This window comes from Nannospalax galili, unplaced genomic scaffold, assembly GCF_000622305.1.
Source record: "Nannospalax galili isolate Female #2095 unplaced genomic scaffold, S.galili_v1.0 scaffold2438, whole genome shotgun sequence".
NCBI classification, from domain to species: Eukaryota; Metazoa; Chordata; class Mammalia; order Rodentia; family Spalacidae; genus Nannospalax; species Nannospalax galili.
In genome coordinates, this window is record NW_008340982.1 from 8,517 (window position 1) to 24,027 (window position 15,511).

Below are 15,511 nucleotides of genomic sequence, written 5' to 3' on the forward strand. Positions count from 1 at the left end.
TCAAGCTTTCTCTGGAGGGCTGGTTTTGTGGACATGTATTTTTTTAGGCTATTCGTGTCATGGAAGATTTCTCTTACCCCCTCAACTATAATAGACATTTTTCCTGGGTATAGTGTCCTGGGCTGGCATCTATTGTCATGTAGAACTGCAAATACCTTGGTCCAGGCTCTTCTGGCTTTCATAGTTTGCATTGATAAGTCAGCTGTGATTCTGATGGGCTTTCCTTTATATGTGACTTGTTTTTCTTTTGCTGCTTTCAGTATTCTCTCTTTGTTCTGTACCTTTAGTGTTTTTTCTATGATATGTTGTGGGGAGTTTCTTTTCTGATCCTTTCTGTTTGGTGTTCTATGTGCTTTCTGTATTTGTATGGGGATGTCTTTCTTTAATTTTGGGAAATTCTCTTCCACAGTCCTGTTTAAGATCTGGTCAACACCATTAACCTGAAATTCTTCTCCTTCCTCTATTCCTATGATCCGTAGATTTGGTCTTTTCATGGTGTCCCACATCTCTTGCATATTCCATTCCTGTGTTTTTAAAATTTTTCCATACTCTTTGCTTTATCCTCCAATGTTGATGTTCTGTTTTCCATTTCATTCATTCTAGTGGTGAGGCTTTCCCCTGTTGTTTCAAGTTGGCTTATTGAGTTTTCCACTTAGTTCTTCATTTCTGCCTGAGTTTTCTTCGGTGTTTCTGTCTCTTTTGTGAATTCATTCAGAAGTTTATCCCTGTCTTCTTTTAGCTCTTTGATTTGTCTGTTCGTGTGATCTTTAAATTTCTTGAATTCCTTGATCATGTTTATGATTGTTCTTTAAAATTCAGTGTCCTGGGTTATCTCTAGGGGGTTCTCCTTGTAGAACTCTTCTACAGGATTGGTGGGGTTTGGTGGGGACATAGTGTTTTGGCTTTCCATTTTATTATTCTTTTGTTGTGGTTTTGGCATGTGAATTTCTTTTGTTGTTTATGATTCTGATATGAGAATTAAGTTAAAGTATGCTTCTGTTTGTATTATCCAGGTGCTTCAATCCTTTCTTTATTGGTTATGTAAAGCTGGTTGGTACAGGGTTCAGGTTCTCTCAGGTTTATTTTGGAGGGAACTGATGGTTTCAGATCAGCTATTCAAGGGTACCCGTAGAAGCCCAATTCAGGTTCCAGTCAGGTAAACTCAGGTTTCCTTCACCACATGGAGGCAGGATCCAGGCTTTCTCAGACAGTCCTGTGCACTGTCAATCCTATGCCAGAGGGAGGCCAGTGGGGGGCCAGAACTTGGCACTTTCTGGTGATCTGCTGAGATCCCAGCCTTAGCCTACCAAGGGTAGATCTTCCCTGGGGCCTTGGGAGGGGCCTCACAAAATCCCAGGTAGGGGGATGGTATGGTGCAATTAGGGGAAGCTCACAACACATGGAGGCAGGATCCAGGGGCTGTCAGGCTGTTGACTGGGTTCTCAGGACCTCTGGTAGTTGGAAGCCAGAGGGAGGCCAGAACCTGGCACTCTCTGGCAGTCTGCTAAGCTCCCAGCCACTACCCTGATGGAGGTCTGAACCCACCCTCTCAGGCTGTCTGCTAGGATCTCATGGGAAGAGTTTTATAAATATTGTTCAGAATTTCCACTGAGCCTGAGGTCATTATATTTATTACAGATTTACAATCTTTTGTTTCACCTGCTTATTCCTCAGAGTGTAAATGAATGGATTCAGTAAAGGGGCCACTGAGGTATTGAACACAGCGACTCCCTTATTGAAGGCAACTCCTTTTGCTGAAGGCTTTATGTACATGAAGATACAGCTTCCATAAGATAAGGGAAATGACAAGCATGTGGGAAGAACATGTGGAAAATGTCTTTTTCCTTTGCTGTGCATAAGGGATCTTCAGAATGGTTCTGATGATGCATGTGTAGGAGAGAATCACCAGAACTAGGGTGACTACTAAGGTCCCAACTGCTAAGATAAAGTCAATCCGTTCCAGGAGCCTAGTGTCTGAACAAGGTATCTCTATGAGGGGTCTGTAGTCGTGTAATAATGATTGAACATGTTGGATGCACAGAACTCCAGCTGATTGGTTAGGATGATGGGCAATAAGATGATCAGGAACCCACTCAGCCAAAAGCAGAGGACAAGCTGGATGCAGACTCTTTTGCTCATGATGGTGGTGTAGTGCAGGAGTTTGCAGGTGGCCACATAGCAGTCGTAGGACATGGCAGTCAGAAGGTAAAACTCTGTGGCTCCAAAGATGGCAAAGAAGTACTGAGTGAAGCAGCCGGTTAAGGTGATGGTCTTGATTCCAGTTGAGATGCTGAGCATCAGCTGAGGAGTAAAAGTGGATGTGAAGGAAATTTCCAGGAAGGAGAAGTTCTGGAGGAAGGAATATATGGGTGTGTGGAGGTAGGAATCCAGCAGTGTGAGGATGATGGTTGTCAGATTCCCAATGATGTTGAGCACATATGCGAGGAGAAGAAATAAGCTAACCTTGGCTGCATGTGAACATACAGTGTAATTAAATCAATGATAAGACAGAAGAATTAAAAAATATTTAAGTGATTTTTTCCCCCTGGAATTGTTTCATGGCCCTTTTACTTTCAATTTGCATCAATCAAAATTTTCTGCTGGGTCTGCTGGTGCACACGTGTGATACCAGTGCTTACACATTGGAGGCAGGAGGATCAGGGGTTCAAGGACAGCTTTGATGACATAACAGATTTAAGGCCCACCTGCGCTATAAGAGACCCTGTGTTAAAAAACAAAAAAGACCAAAAACAATAGCAAAATTTTTTCCTATTGGTAGAGGCAGGGTTTTTGCAGTAATCATTTTCTTAAATTCTTTATAGGACAATTCTTAAAATACATTTATTTATCTATTTATTACATTTTTAGTGTGTGTGTGCATGTGTGTGTGAGTGCATGTGTATGTGAGTGTGTGTGTGTGTGTGTGTGTGTGTGTGTGTGTGTGTAGGCTAGGACAGCTTGTGGTAGTTGGTCTCTCCTTTCACTACCTGGGGTCTGGGGAGTGATTGCAGATCATTAGGCTTCACAGCAAATGTCTTTACCTGAGGAGTCATCTTGCTGGCTGGAGATTTTTTTTTTACTATGGTTCCTTTAAAAATTTTTATTGTTTATTGTTTATTTATTCATTCATTTAATGTGTATGAATGTTTTGCTTGCATGTATGTATGTAAGTGCACCCATATCATACAGTACCTGTGGGGGCCAGAAAAGGGCGTTGGATCTCCTGAAACTGGAGTTACAGATAGTTTTTAGCCACCACGTGGGTGCTGGCAAGCAAATCTGGGCCCTCTGCAAGAGCAGCGAGTGCCCTTAACCACTGAGTCATCTCCCTAGCTCCTCTTATGGTCCCTTTTTATGATTTTGGTATACTTTCCTAGTTTACCTTCTGAACAAGTACCCAAGTTATTTTACATTTTTTATTTTCTTGTAACATGCTTCTAGTTAAAAAATATTGTTAGTTCTTTGACAATTTCATACACGCATGTAAGGCATTTTGTTTATTCTCTCCCCTTATTTCCCTCTTGCCCTTATCAACTCCCTCCCCCACCTCCCTACCTGTCTCTTTCCTAGATTCATGACTTTATTTTTTGTCTGACCCATTTAGTTAAACTAGGGCCATCTGTGTGACAGTTGGTATTATCTGTTGGCACTTGGTGGTGTCACCAGTGGGCACACGGCTGAAACATCCCTCCACTTTGGATCATTTATTATCCCAGTTAATTTTGTAACAGTGTCTTGTTTACATCACTCTCCTGGACTCATTGGTAGAAGAAATGAGGTTAACTTACAGGGGACGGATCTTTAGGAGGGAGTCAGCAATTTAATTAAAGTTACAGCAGCTGTGGAGCCCCACCTTCTGTCCAAGTTTTGGAATTAGTGTCCATAGTAATGAATACCTCAATCCTCTCTGCATATTGGTTCTGGTTCTTCTTCTAGTCTGGTCTCATTCCTTCCATCTTAGATGGTATCAACAGAAGAACAGATGATGTATGAACAGTTAGATTATTGCTCTGATGTTTCTTCTGTATTCATATTTACTGAGAAGTATGTAATGTTGTTGTGGCTAGAAAATTGTGACTTCAATTCGAAGTCAAAAGGTGCAGACCTCATTTGAAAGTTTCTAATGAAGAACTTGGATGGATGTGGGCTGTTTGCATTCTGCCTTGAGAATTTGAAGGATTATCTTTTATCATACAGATGAGGAACAGATTTCTGAATATTTATGATGCTATGGTAGTAGCTTCCTTATTTGGCTTTTTATATAGTCTCCATAGCTCTGAAATTCTCAATGTCTTTATCAAAAGCATTTTCAGCAGATAACCCACATACATTTTATTAATAATATGTAAAATTTTTTTGGCACAGTCCTTTTCATCTACCCTTCTCCTTCATGAAATGTCTGTTGGGGGTCTTCTGGGTAAGATGATGGGCTGGAAGCTGCCTCTTTGTTACCCAGTGAAGGAGAAGAGTCAGAGTAAGAAAAAACATACTCTATTTGAAAACTTTGGAAACTTACACTAGTGGTGATAGGATTCCTAAAACATGCGCAGAAAAAGGCTGGCAATGCACAGACAAGAACCTGCTGAACCCAGGTCTAGCCTAGAGGCTTCATGGTGGGCGGGGATGGTTGGGGGACAGATTTTTCATCTAAAAGGTAAGTAGATGGGCTCTGATGAATGAACCTGGCAGTCCTATCCTCAGAACAAGCCTACGGCCCTTACCAGCTGCAAATCCAGCTATACATTTAGGTGGGACAGTGAGTGATTCCTCTGGAGGATGGGTCAGCAGTGGAGAGGACTCCCGTTTGGCCATTCTATATGACTCAGGGCGGGGGGGGCTTTGAGAGTTCAAATCTCTTCCAATTGCAGTTTCTTGCTCTACTTCCTGTTTGTGCTTGAAGATGTGAGCTCTCAGCTTTCTGCTCCAGCTGCTTCTGCTGCCGTGCCTCCTCCCATGATGGGCTCTTATCCCTCTGGAACCATAAGCCCAGTAAACTCTTCCTTCTGTTAACTGACTTGGTCACGTTGATGTTTAATCACAGCAACAGAAATGTAGCTAATACAGAAACTGTTTAAAACTGAGCTACTCCAGGTGCCTGAGAACACAGAACAACTAAACATCAGGGAGACTGAATTTAACTTGCCACAGTTCCAGTCTTAGACACAGCCTGGAGAAAGCAGCTGTGGAGAGCAGGGAGACCAGATGCTGACAGATGGCAGGAGGCTTGGCTCAGACAGTGAGGTGGCTAAGCCTTTCTTGGTTGGCGGAGCAGGTTTCACTAGCTGTGATTAACAGTGGAGTCAGAGCTCAGAGTCTGAGCTCAGCAGATAGCTCTGAAACCACCTTCCTGCCCTTCATTACTGTGGAGCTCCCAGACTCTGAAGCTCCAGTGGGATATGTGAAGACTCTACCTATGGGGCGCGCGGTCCCATGGGGATCAGTCCCCTGCGTGCGCCCTGGAAGGCAGCGAGTTCCGCGGGGATCGTCTTCTCTGTTCTCAGTCGCGTGTCGCTGTCCGCCGCTGCGGTGCTGAAAGCCTGCTGCTGCTTGGGCTTTGCCCAGCCGGGTCCCGCCCTAATTTCACCCGTGCACTTTCCTCACTATACGAGTTCTACCGGCCGCTGGACCACGCAGGAAAGTACGGGGTGGCTGAAGCTGGGTGTCCGTGAGTCGATGACGGAGGAATGCTGCCCCCCGGGGAGACTAGATTGCAGGCAGGAGACACAGGACTCAGTCCAGTCAGATTCAGTGGTACAGCTCTTTATTCAGTGTCTCAGCTCTAGTTCCTAGCTCCAGCTCCTTCTTCCAGCTCCGCTTCTAGCTCCAAATTATTGAGAGAAGACTAGGATATTTTATACTGTAGGGGCAGTGGTAAAAACTTTAGCTGATAGGCACTTTGTGAGATACCCTATTTACATATGGAAATGGGCTCCTGCCACGCTGCCAGACTGCCTGAAAAATCACACAGGAAAGCATGGTATTTCCAGAGCCAGAGGCCATGTTTATGTTAGGGCATTTGTGGTGGGCACTTCAAAAGGGTGAGTCAGGAGGATGCTAGGAAAAGCACTCTATTGTTAAAAGGAGTCCCTGCATTTTATGCCGAGCCCGTGGGCTATCCGGTCATGAAGGAACTTCTACTTCACACAACAGAGGTCCCCAACATCTACCCACATCTTTCCAGCAGAGACATCCATACTTAGGAGGTGTGAAAAGTACAAAGGCAGGTCCTTCACCTGTGCAGATCTCTGTGCTGTGGCTGCTTCTCACAATCCCAAAACAACAAAAGTCACCCCCAGCAGAACATTAGAGACCCAGAGGTTATGACTGGGGTGAGTCTTGAGAGGGTCAGGTTCTGTCCAGCCCACAGACTAAAGCTAAGTGTGACTAGCAGAGGCCACTAGTATGCAAAAAAGAAAAGACATGAAATGAAGACAGCTCTGTGGGCACGAGACTACTAGTCCAATATAGACTCAGCCATAGCATAAACCATAGGAAAGACAGATGTGCACAAGTTGCACTGGCCCTCGCTCCCAGACATAACTCACAGTATCTAATTTTTGAGGACCCAGAAAGAAGGCATTGAACGCTTCATCTTTATTTCTTTCCTCTTTATTACATTTTTAGCAATATCTTTACATCATTGTATTTGAAGAATATATTTTAATCTTTTATTCCCTTTTATTCATGACCTACTTTTACTCACACATTTCTCCATGAGTGGACAATTTTACCCTTTTCTTTCCTTTTTTTTTATTCATTCTTTTTAGGTCTTTTTGAGACAGGGTCTCCTTGTAGCCCCAGCTGGCCTGGAACTTGCTATGTAGCTCAGGCTGGCCTTGAACTCACAAAAATCCTCCTGCCTCTGCCTCCAGAGTGCTGGGATTAAAGGCATGTGCCATCATGCCCAGCTTGTACTCTGTTTTTAATAGTACTTGCTTTCTTGTTTGCTTTGGTTTTCTTGTAGCCCTAACCTGGCCTGGAACTTACTATGTAGACCAGGCAGAGATATGTCTGCCTCTGCCTCAGAGAGCTGGGACTAAAGGCGTGCACCACCACACCTGGCCTAATTCTTTTTTTAAAATAAAAATATCATGTATGTATGTATTTTTAAATTCCCTTCTTACATTTTCCTAATTTTGTTTCCGAACATTTTACTTACTGGAGAATCATATCTTGATTTATTTTTTAGGTTTTCTGATGTCTTGCTCTTTTTTCTTCCCCTTCACAATATTCTTCTCCAAGCCTCATTTCCTGCCCATTTATTTAACTTCACTCTTCTTTACTTTTCCTTGTTCCTCCCTTTATCCCAGTGATTTATTATTTCCACATTTACCCCGAATACTTAAAAATTATAAATTAATTTATTGATTGATTACTTAAATATTTTAAATTTATTTATTGATTGATTACTCTGTGTGCACAATGTGTCTGTGGGTGCACATGCCACAGTGCATGTGTAGAGGTCAGATGACAACTTTGTGGAATTTGTTCTCTCCTTCCACCTTTATGTGGGTTACTGGGATCAAATTCAGTTGACCAGGTTTGAGCGGCAAGCACCTTTATCCACTGAGCCATCTTGTTGTCCTTATCTGAGATAATTTTACATGATGTAACACATACTGCAGTGATTTCTGGTACATCTAATGCATCATTAGTGATGTATTATTGGGTGCCAATCAACTTTAAGCGTATTTATATGTCTTGTACTTTTTAATGTTGTTGCTGTTATAACAACTTTTTTCCTCATTACTGGGTGATAATGGGGAGAGAGACTTCAAGGCAACTCAATAAATAAATTGAGGAGATGTCACACTAACAGTTGTGCAAATGGCAACACAGAAAGAAAAGAATTATGAAAAAGGAAGACAACATGATTCCTCCAGAAGACCATAACTTCTCAATAGCTGAATTCAAAGATATCAAAATAGGTAAAATGGTGGATGAAGAGTTCAGAAGTTCACTAGTTAAAATGATCAGTGTCAACTGGGCATAGTGGTGCACGCCTTTAATCCCAGCTCTTGGGAGGCAGAGGCAGGCAGATCTCTGTGAGTTCAAGGCCAGCCTGATCTACATACTAAGTTCCAGGACAGTTGGGGCTGCAGGGAGATCCTGTCTAAAAAAGACCAAAAAATATGATCAGTGTCCTGGCTTGCCAACTGGTGTTAGCTGTGTGTGCCAGTAAGCTTATCCCATGGGTGAACCTGGGCTGCATGACAGGTGTGGCCCCTTCAGTGCTGTCGAGGTTGCTACAGCCATCCTGCTGACCAGTGTTAACTGTCTCTGCCAATAAACTGCTCATAAGAGTAGCATAGAAGATTCAGGGAGAGAGGGTCCAGGCTGCTTAAAAGGAAACACAAGAACTGATGGGAGCGGGATAGGATGGCAGTGCATGGCAGAAGTGTGATCTGAACCAGAGATAGCCAGAGACAATGACTCCCTGTCTCCTACCATTGCCAGGGCCAGCTACACAGGCCCACTGGACATGTGCTGTGGAACCCAGCACAGAATTCTGCCAGTACAAGAAGGCACTCAGGTGGGTTGTCCACACCTCCTTAGAGCCCGAGTCACAGAAAGCCCTACCTGTGGAAAGTTCAATCCTATTCACCAGGGGCAAGACTGTAACTTGCTTCCTTCTCATCCAGAAGGACACTGACCTAGAATATCTGAATTACTGAGACTAGCAGTCCTCAGCACCTGTGAAGACTGACACGCATTCCAACTAAGAAGAGGGAGAAGCCACATCATCCCAGAGAAAGTAGATGACAAGGGCACACTTCCTCCTATTTCATATTATTAAACATTACAACTGTTCAGTGTTTTCAATATTTTATATTTTCTTGATACTTACAGTCTTGTACTTTGTTAGGCTACTGTGTTTTGACTTTTATTTCACTTGAAAAGACTTTCATAACTGTCCTTGTTTTTTCTACACATGCAAAAATTATCTTTTATACAATAGTTTCTCTACAGTCACACCTCAAACCCACATACTTTCCTTCTCATACCTCACCCCTTCTTTCTCTCATTCCTTTTTCATTTTGTCACTTAAATATCAATATGCTTAGTTCTTTTAAAATACTTTATTATTTTTATTTTATGTGTATGAGTGTATTGTGTCTGCAGTATGTAAGTGCACCTGTGTTGTGCAATGTCCTTGGAGGTAAGAAGAAGGTGTTGGATCCCCTGGAACTGGAGTTATGAATGGTTGTTAGCCGTCACGTGGGTTCTGGGAATCAAACAAACCCAGATCCTCTTCAGGAGTAATTCGAGTGCTCTTAACCACTCAGCCATCTCTCCAGCCCCTACTATACTTAGTTCTAAAAAAATCTATAAATTACATTTTTCCCAATCAGTACTCCAATGCCACTTGTTTCTGAACCTTATTGGGAACACAAGCAAAGTGCATGCATATCCTCATGTCAGTGTCGGGACTATTGGTAAATCATGAGAGGGAAATTCACCCACCTCATTCCCCAATGGCAGCAGGAAACTCTCTAGAACTAATATAGAACAAAATAAACAAATCAAAAGAGTGTGAAAAAGTAGAAAATTTAAAACTAGAAGACACATCCACCTCAACATATATGCAAGAGACAAAAAGAAAACACAGAGTTTGAGGCAACAAACCACGCTGACATGTCCCCAGCCTCACAATTCCCCAATAATGGAAGCCAAAGACACAGTACCTGAAATGTTAGAGAATTAAGAGTTCTGTGTTTAAAGAGTCAGTGACCATACGGAGGATTCAAATAAGCCTGTCAACAAAGTAAGGGAGCTAGACAAGAAAGTTACCAAAGTGGATGAAATGGTTAATAACTTGGAGGAGAAATTTAACAACGTAGAGGAATGAATTTCCTCAAGGAAATTGAGACACTTGAACAAAACAGAATTTTAGAAATGAAAAAATCAATCAAATAAAAACCACAGCAGAAAGCATCAACAGACAAGACCAAGCAGAACTTATTTAAAGGATGGAGGCCAAAGTTGAGACAATCATATGTTCAGACATGTATAAATGGAAAAAATTAATGACTATGATCCAAACTTGCATGAAGCCTGGGACATTCAAGAGGCTAAAGCTACACCTCTGTTTGGGGGTAGAAGAAGGAGCTAAGTCAGAAACACAGATAGTTTATTAAAGGAAAATAGCAGAAACATTCAAACCTAGAGAAAGAAATAAATATCCAAACCCCAGAAGTACTTAGAATCCTAAATAGATATGACCAGAGGAGAACTTCCCCATGACTGATCATAGGCAAGGTGTCAAAAATACAAAGTAGGGCCTGAGAGATGGCCCAGTGGTTGAAAACACTGGCTGCTCCTGCAGAGGACTCGGGTTCGGTTCCTACCACCCACGTGGTGACTCTCAATTGCCCAAACTCCAGTAATGGGAGATGTGACATCCTCTTCTGGCCTCCTTGGGCATTGCATGACACAGGTGCACTTATATGCATGTGGGCAAAAACACGTATCCACAAAATTGTAAAAAAGTGCAACACAGAGAAACAATACTAAAAGCTATAGGGGGAAAAAGTCCAACTCACATACAGTGGCAGGAACACAAAAAACGTGAAATCTTTTATCATGAGCCCTAAAAGCCAGGATGTATTTAAAGCCCTGGAAATAAATAACTGTCAGCTAAGATCGCTATACCAAGAAAAAGAATCTTTTAAAATTGAGGGGAAAAGAGAATACTTCAACACACACACACAACTGAAGCAGCTCATGGAAATCAAGCCAGGACTACATAATAATCCATGGAGCAAGGACAGTTTCACTCATGAGAACACAGGGAAGAATGCATTGTATGAGAGGAACAGACGAACAGAGGGAAGCTACGAAGGAACTGCTTCTGTCTAACTGAGAATTGACTAAAAAGAGACAAGGTGTATTAAGTTTATTTTGGCACAGAATTGTCCCTTGTGTTAAGTTTTCAAGGCACTGAGCGATCTGTTACTGAAGGAAAAGGAAACCTCAAACATGAAATGATTCAGGAGGGACTTTCAGGAACCACTTTGTATTCTCCCCACTGACAGAGAGAAATATTTGTGGGTACCTGGGCCTTCTATCCAGTATTCATTAAACTTCCTGGGTGGCCTTGGTTGCTTTTCTTGTCATTTAGACATAGGCTCAGCACAGATTCAGGAAAGGGGTTCCACACTGTTGCTCAGATTACTCTTTCAGAAAGGTTAGTGTCCTACCCAGAAGCTTTGGATGTCAAAAGTCTTTTGACCTTTACATTGTTTTGATCTTCTAAGAAATCTTCAATAAAGAAACCCATGCCTCCTTCCTGAGCAATGTCTAAAATTCCAGGGAACCATCTTTTTTGTTGTCCCTAAAAACATACTAATTAATGAGATGTATTGGAACAAGTTCAGGTCTTCTTGAAGTTCCAGGCTCTACCATTTCCTGGTAATTAGGTTTTGTTTTTGGTAAATAGCTCTATGTTCTCATTTGAAACATCATGTGCATACTCCACATAAATCCTATGATAATTCTCCATCAGTAATTTAACAAAGGTGTTTATTTTAACTTTGTAAGTGATAGAAGTTGGGAATAAAATTTGAGGGACTAGAGAGATGGTTCAGCAGTTAAAAGCACTTGCTGCTTTTGTAGAGGACTTGGATTTGGTTCCCAGTACCCATATGAATCTCACAACCATCTATAATTCCAGTTCCAGAAGACTCAATGCCCTCTTCTGGCCTCTGCAGGCAACAGGCATACACACTGTGCACATTCATACAATACATGCAGGCAAACACTTGGACACATAAAAAATTGAGTCTTTCCATGTAGTCCAGGATGGCCTCCAGCTCTCCATCCTCCTGCCTCAGCCTCCTGAGTAGCTTTTTTCAAAAGCTGGAAACAATTTGAACTTCTATCAACATAACATTTTGTCATACCCAAATTACAAAATGTAATAGGCCAATAAAAATTAATGGAAAAGATGTATGTGAAGTCATTGAGGAAGGTGCATTTAATATACTACCATATGCACAGTTATATAGATTTGAAAACATAAATTGTTATCAGCAGTAGCTTTTGTTTTATATCTGTAACTGATGTTTCAGCATTGTAAAACAAACGTTTTAACAGAAAAAGTTTTATGACTTCATGATCTACTATTACAGAAAGGCAACATAAATGTAACTGTAAACAGAGTACACTTACCTTTAACTTTCAGGGTAAGTGCTGTGTGATTTTAAGTGTATGTATCTACGAGAAGAATCACAACCGAGGAGCAAGATGTGGATGAAAAGTGGCGTAAAACTTAACTTTTTTATTTCCCTTCACTACTCATTAATGCAATTATTCATAAAAATTCACAAAATTAAAAAAATTTAGTAGGAAAACTACTCCTTTTGCTATGTATCAGTGTACCACTCCTTCACCACTTTTTTTCGTGTTAATTTAAATGTGCTGGCTAGTAAGTGATTGTTTGAGCTGTGACTTATTCAAGTCTTGCACAATGTTAATGATAAAATCTGACAAAGCCATCTCCCTTCAAAGCCTTATTTCTTCTCTTCTGATTTGTGTGTGCCTGGCTCTGTGCTTCCTCTCTGATTAGCAGACAAAAGCATTTTCAGTGCAGTAGTCTTGTTTCTTTGCTTGTTTATTTGGGATGCTGTTTTGCCCAGGTTGGCCTTTTTAAAACTCAGGCGACCCTCTTGACTCATCCTTCTAAGAAGCTTGGATTATAGGAGCATTCCCCCAGAGGTGATTTCTCAAACATATTTTAAGTATTCAATTCAGAGGAGACCTCAGAATAAGTCAGTTGAGGAAAGAAGTAATAGATCCCCCGAGACTCACTCAAAGCATTCTAATGAATTCTTTCTGTCAAGAACTTTTAAATCAAACTTTTAATAGGAGATTTGGGAAGAAGTCCAGGAGGCTCTGAGGAATCCAATATGGAAACATTAACAGGGAGGCAGGAGGTGTCATTTTCTTCTGCGGCATTGCCACTGGCAAGTTGCCCGTGTTCCAGTAAATAACCACCACCAACGCTCATGCAAAAAACCCTAACTAAACTCAGTGGGTACCACACACAAAAAGGACATGAAATTGGAGAAAGGACTTTTGCAAAGAAGAAGGGTTTCAGCGGGAGAGGGAGGGGATTGAGAGAGGGTTATGGGGTGAAAATGACCAAAATTCATTACATATGCATAAAATGGTAAAATAAAAAGTAAAATAAAACCCAGCAAGTTAAAAATGCCTCAAGGAAACAACAATAATAATAATGATAAAGCCAGGCGTGGTGGTGCATGCCTTTAGTCCCAGTACTCAGGAGGCAGAGGCAAGTGGATCTGCGTGAATTGAAGGCCAGCCTGGCAAACATAGTGAGTTCCAGGCCAGCTGGGGCTATAGGGAAACTTGTCTCAAAAAGACCAAAAAAATTAAAAATAATAATAGGAAATAGACTGATAAGATGTTTTCTGAGCAGTTGGCCATGTGCTGAACATAATGTTAAAATACACCTTTGTGATATTAAAATGTAGTGGTAGACAATATATCTTAATTGTTTGCTTGATGTTCATAATACCATATGTCACTAAAGAACAAATTGGTTCCAGTATCAGGGCTTTTATTTTCTGTTGCTGTTGGCCAGGGAGCATTAGTGAGGAGGAATCCTAGCATTTCCCCCTGTTACACCTTTTCTTTCCTAAAAGCCTTTTGCACCTTGATAATTGTCTTCTGATGGGAGGCTAGAGATCTTGTATCTATTCCCATACATTCTCAATCTCTAGATTTCTACATGGAAATAATTGCCATGTGACTCTCCTGAGAGTTGTTAAATATGGCTCTTTTTGACAAGATGGTTTTCAGATTGGCTGGTGGAGGCATACATGGTGTTGGAGAGCACAGTGATTGGCTTTGGCTAAGGGCCTGCAGTAAATTTCATGTTGGAGACAGCTGCCTTACCTGAATACTGTTGAAAGCATGCTTGACTATGAGCAATGGTGCCTGCAGTCAAAGATGTCTAAGTGGCAAACAGTGTACAGATGTAGGTGTTGGAGGCAGATGAAGGAACACAGTGTCCTAGACCCCAGACTTGATAAGAAAATAGCATTCTAACTTCAGGTCCTAAGTACTGTCATGCTTAGCTAGTTTTCATCCTAGGAAAGAAGTTCTCTGTCCTAAAATAGCATACCAAGAGGTCTTGAGGAAACTTTTACAAGACTGCACTGAGTAATGATCTTTGTTTATTCTCTATATAAGCTAAGGCTATAAATACACAATGGAATAGTAATTCAGGGCTCTGTCCCTTCATCAGAGTGCCTTCTGGACCTCCACTATTGAGATTATATTTTAAAAAATATTTATTTATTTAATATTTTATTTATTATTTTTATTTTATGTGTATGAGTGTATTGCCTTCATGTGTGCAAGTGCACCCATGTTGTGCAATGCCCACAGAGGTCAGAAGAAGGCATTGGATTCCCCTGGAACTGGAGTTACAGACAGTTGTTAGCCACCATGTGAGGTTGCTGGGAACCGAGCCTGGGTCCTCTGTAAGAGAAGCCAGTGCTCTTAACCACTGAGCCATTTCTCCAGACCCTATTTATTTATTTTTGTTTCATGTGTATGAGTGTTTTGTCTGCATATATGGAACTGTACCACATATGTGCAGTGACTGCAGAGGCCAGAAGAGAGCGTTGGATTCCCTGGAACTGGAGTTGCAGATAGTTGTGAACTGCCCTATGGTGCTGGGAACTGAACCAGGTTCTTTGCAAGAGTAGCCGCTGTTCTTAAATGCTGAATCATCTCTCCAGTCCCCGGTCTTGAGATTCTAATTATGTGTTGTGTCTTCATGCTCTTCAAGGATTCTCTGAGCCCATGCTGTGCTGAACATAGCAATTTCAGCTCCTATTTGGTGAGAAGAATGTTGTGATTTGAGGTTTGGCACAGACAATAAGGTTACTATTACTTGTGAGCAAGTTCTTCCCCCCAAACCACATTTGACTTCAGATAAAGAAATCTGATGGATAGATGTGTTATGTAAGATGGATGGGCTTTTTCATTTGCAATTAGAAGACACAGAATCCAGAGTGAAGGGCTTAGGGGGTGGTAGGTGAGGGTGGAGATGGGGGAGGAGTTCTGAATATAATAAAAATTCATTGTATGAAATTCTTGAATCAATAAAAATTCTCTTAAACAACAATAAAGAAAAGATAAACTGATAAATCCTTAGCCAAATTAACCAAAAGGAGAGAGAAGATCCAAATTAATAAATTTAGAGATTAAAAGGGAGACATTATAATAGATACCAATGAAATTTCAAAAATCGTGAGGATATACCTTAAAAATTTATACTCCTCTGAAAGCTCAAACCAGACAAAAATCCAAGCATAGACATGGGGAAGTGGGTAAGAAATTTTAATCCAAATTAAGGAACTTTTGCAATTGATGGCTGCTGGGAGGGAGAGAGACAGCGACTTACAGGGATGGGACTCTTGGTGGACTCAGTGGATGGACCTACATTTGGGGACACAGATCTGGCTATAGTCTATAT

General features: G+C 41.4%; 1 pseudogene; it reads right to left on the reverse strand.

Annotated features, from left to right (window-relative positions):
• Positions 1–1,632: 1,632 nt before the first annotated feature.
• On the reverse strand, positions 1,633–4,812 carry LOC103736739 (annotated as a pseudogene).
• Positions 4,813–15,511: the final 10,699 nt, after the last annotated feature.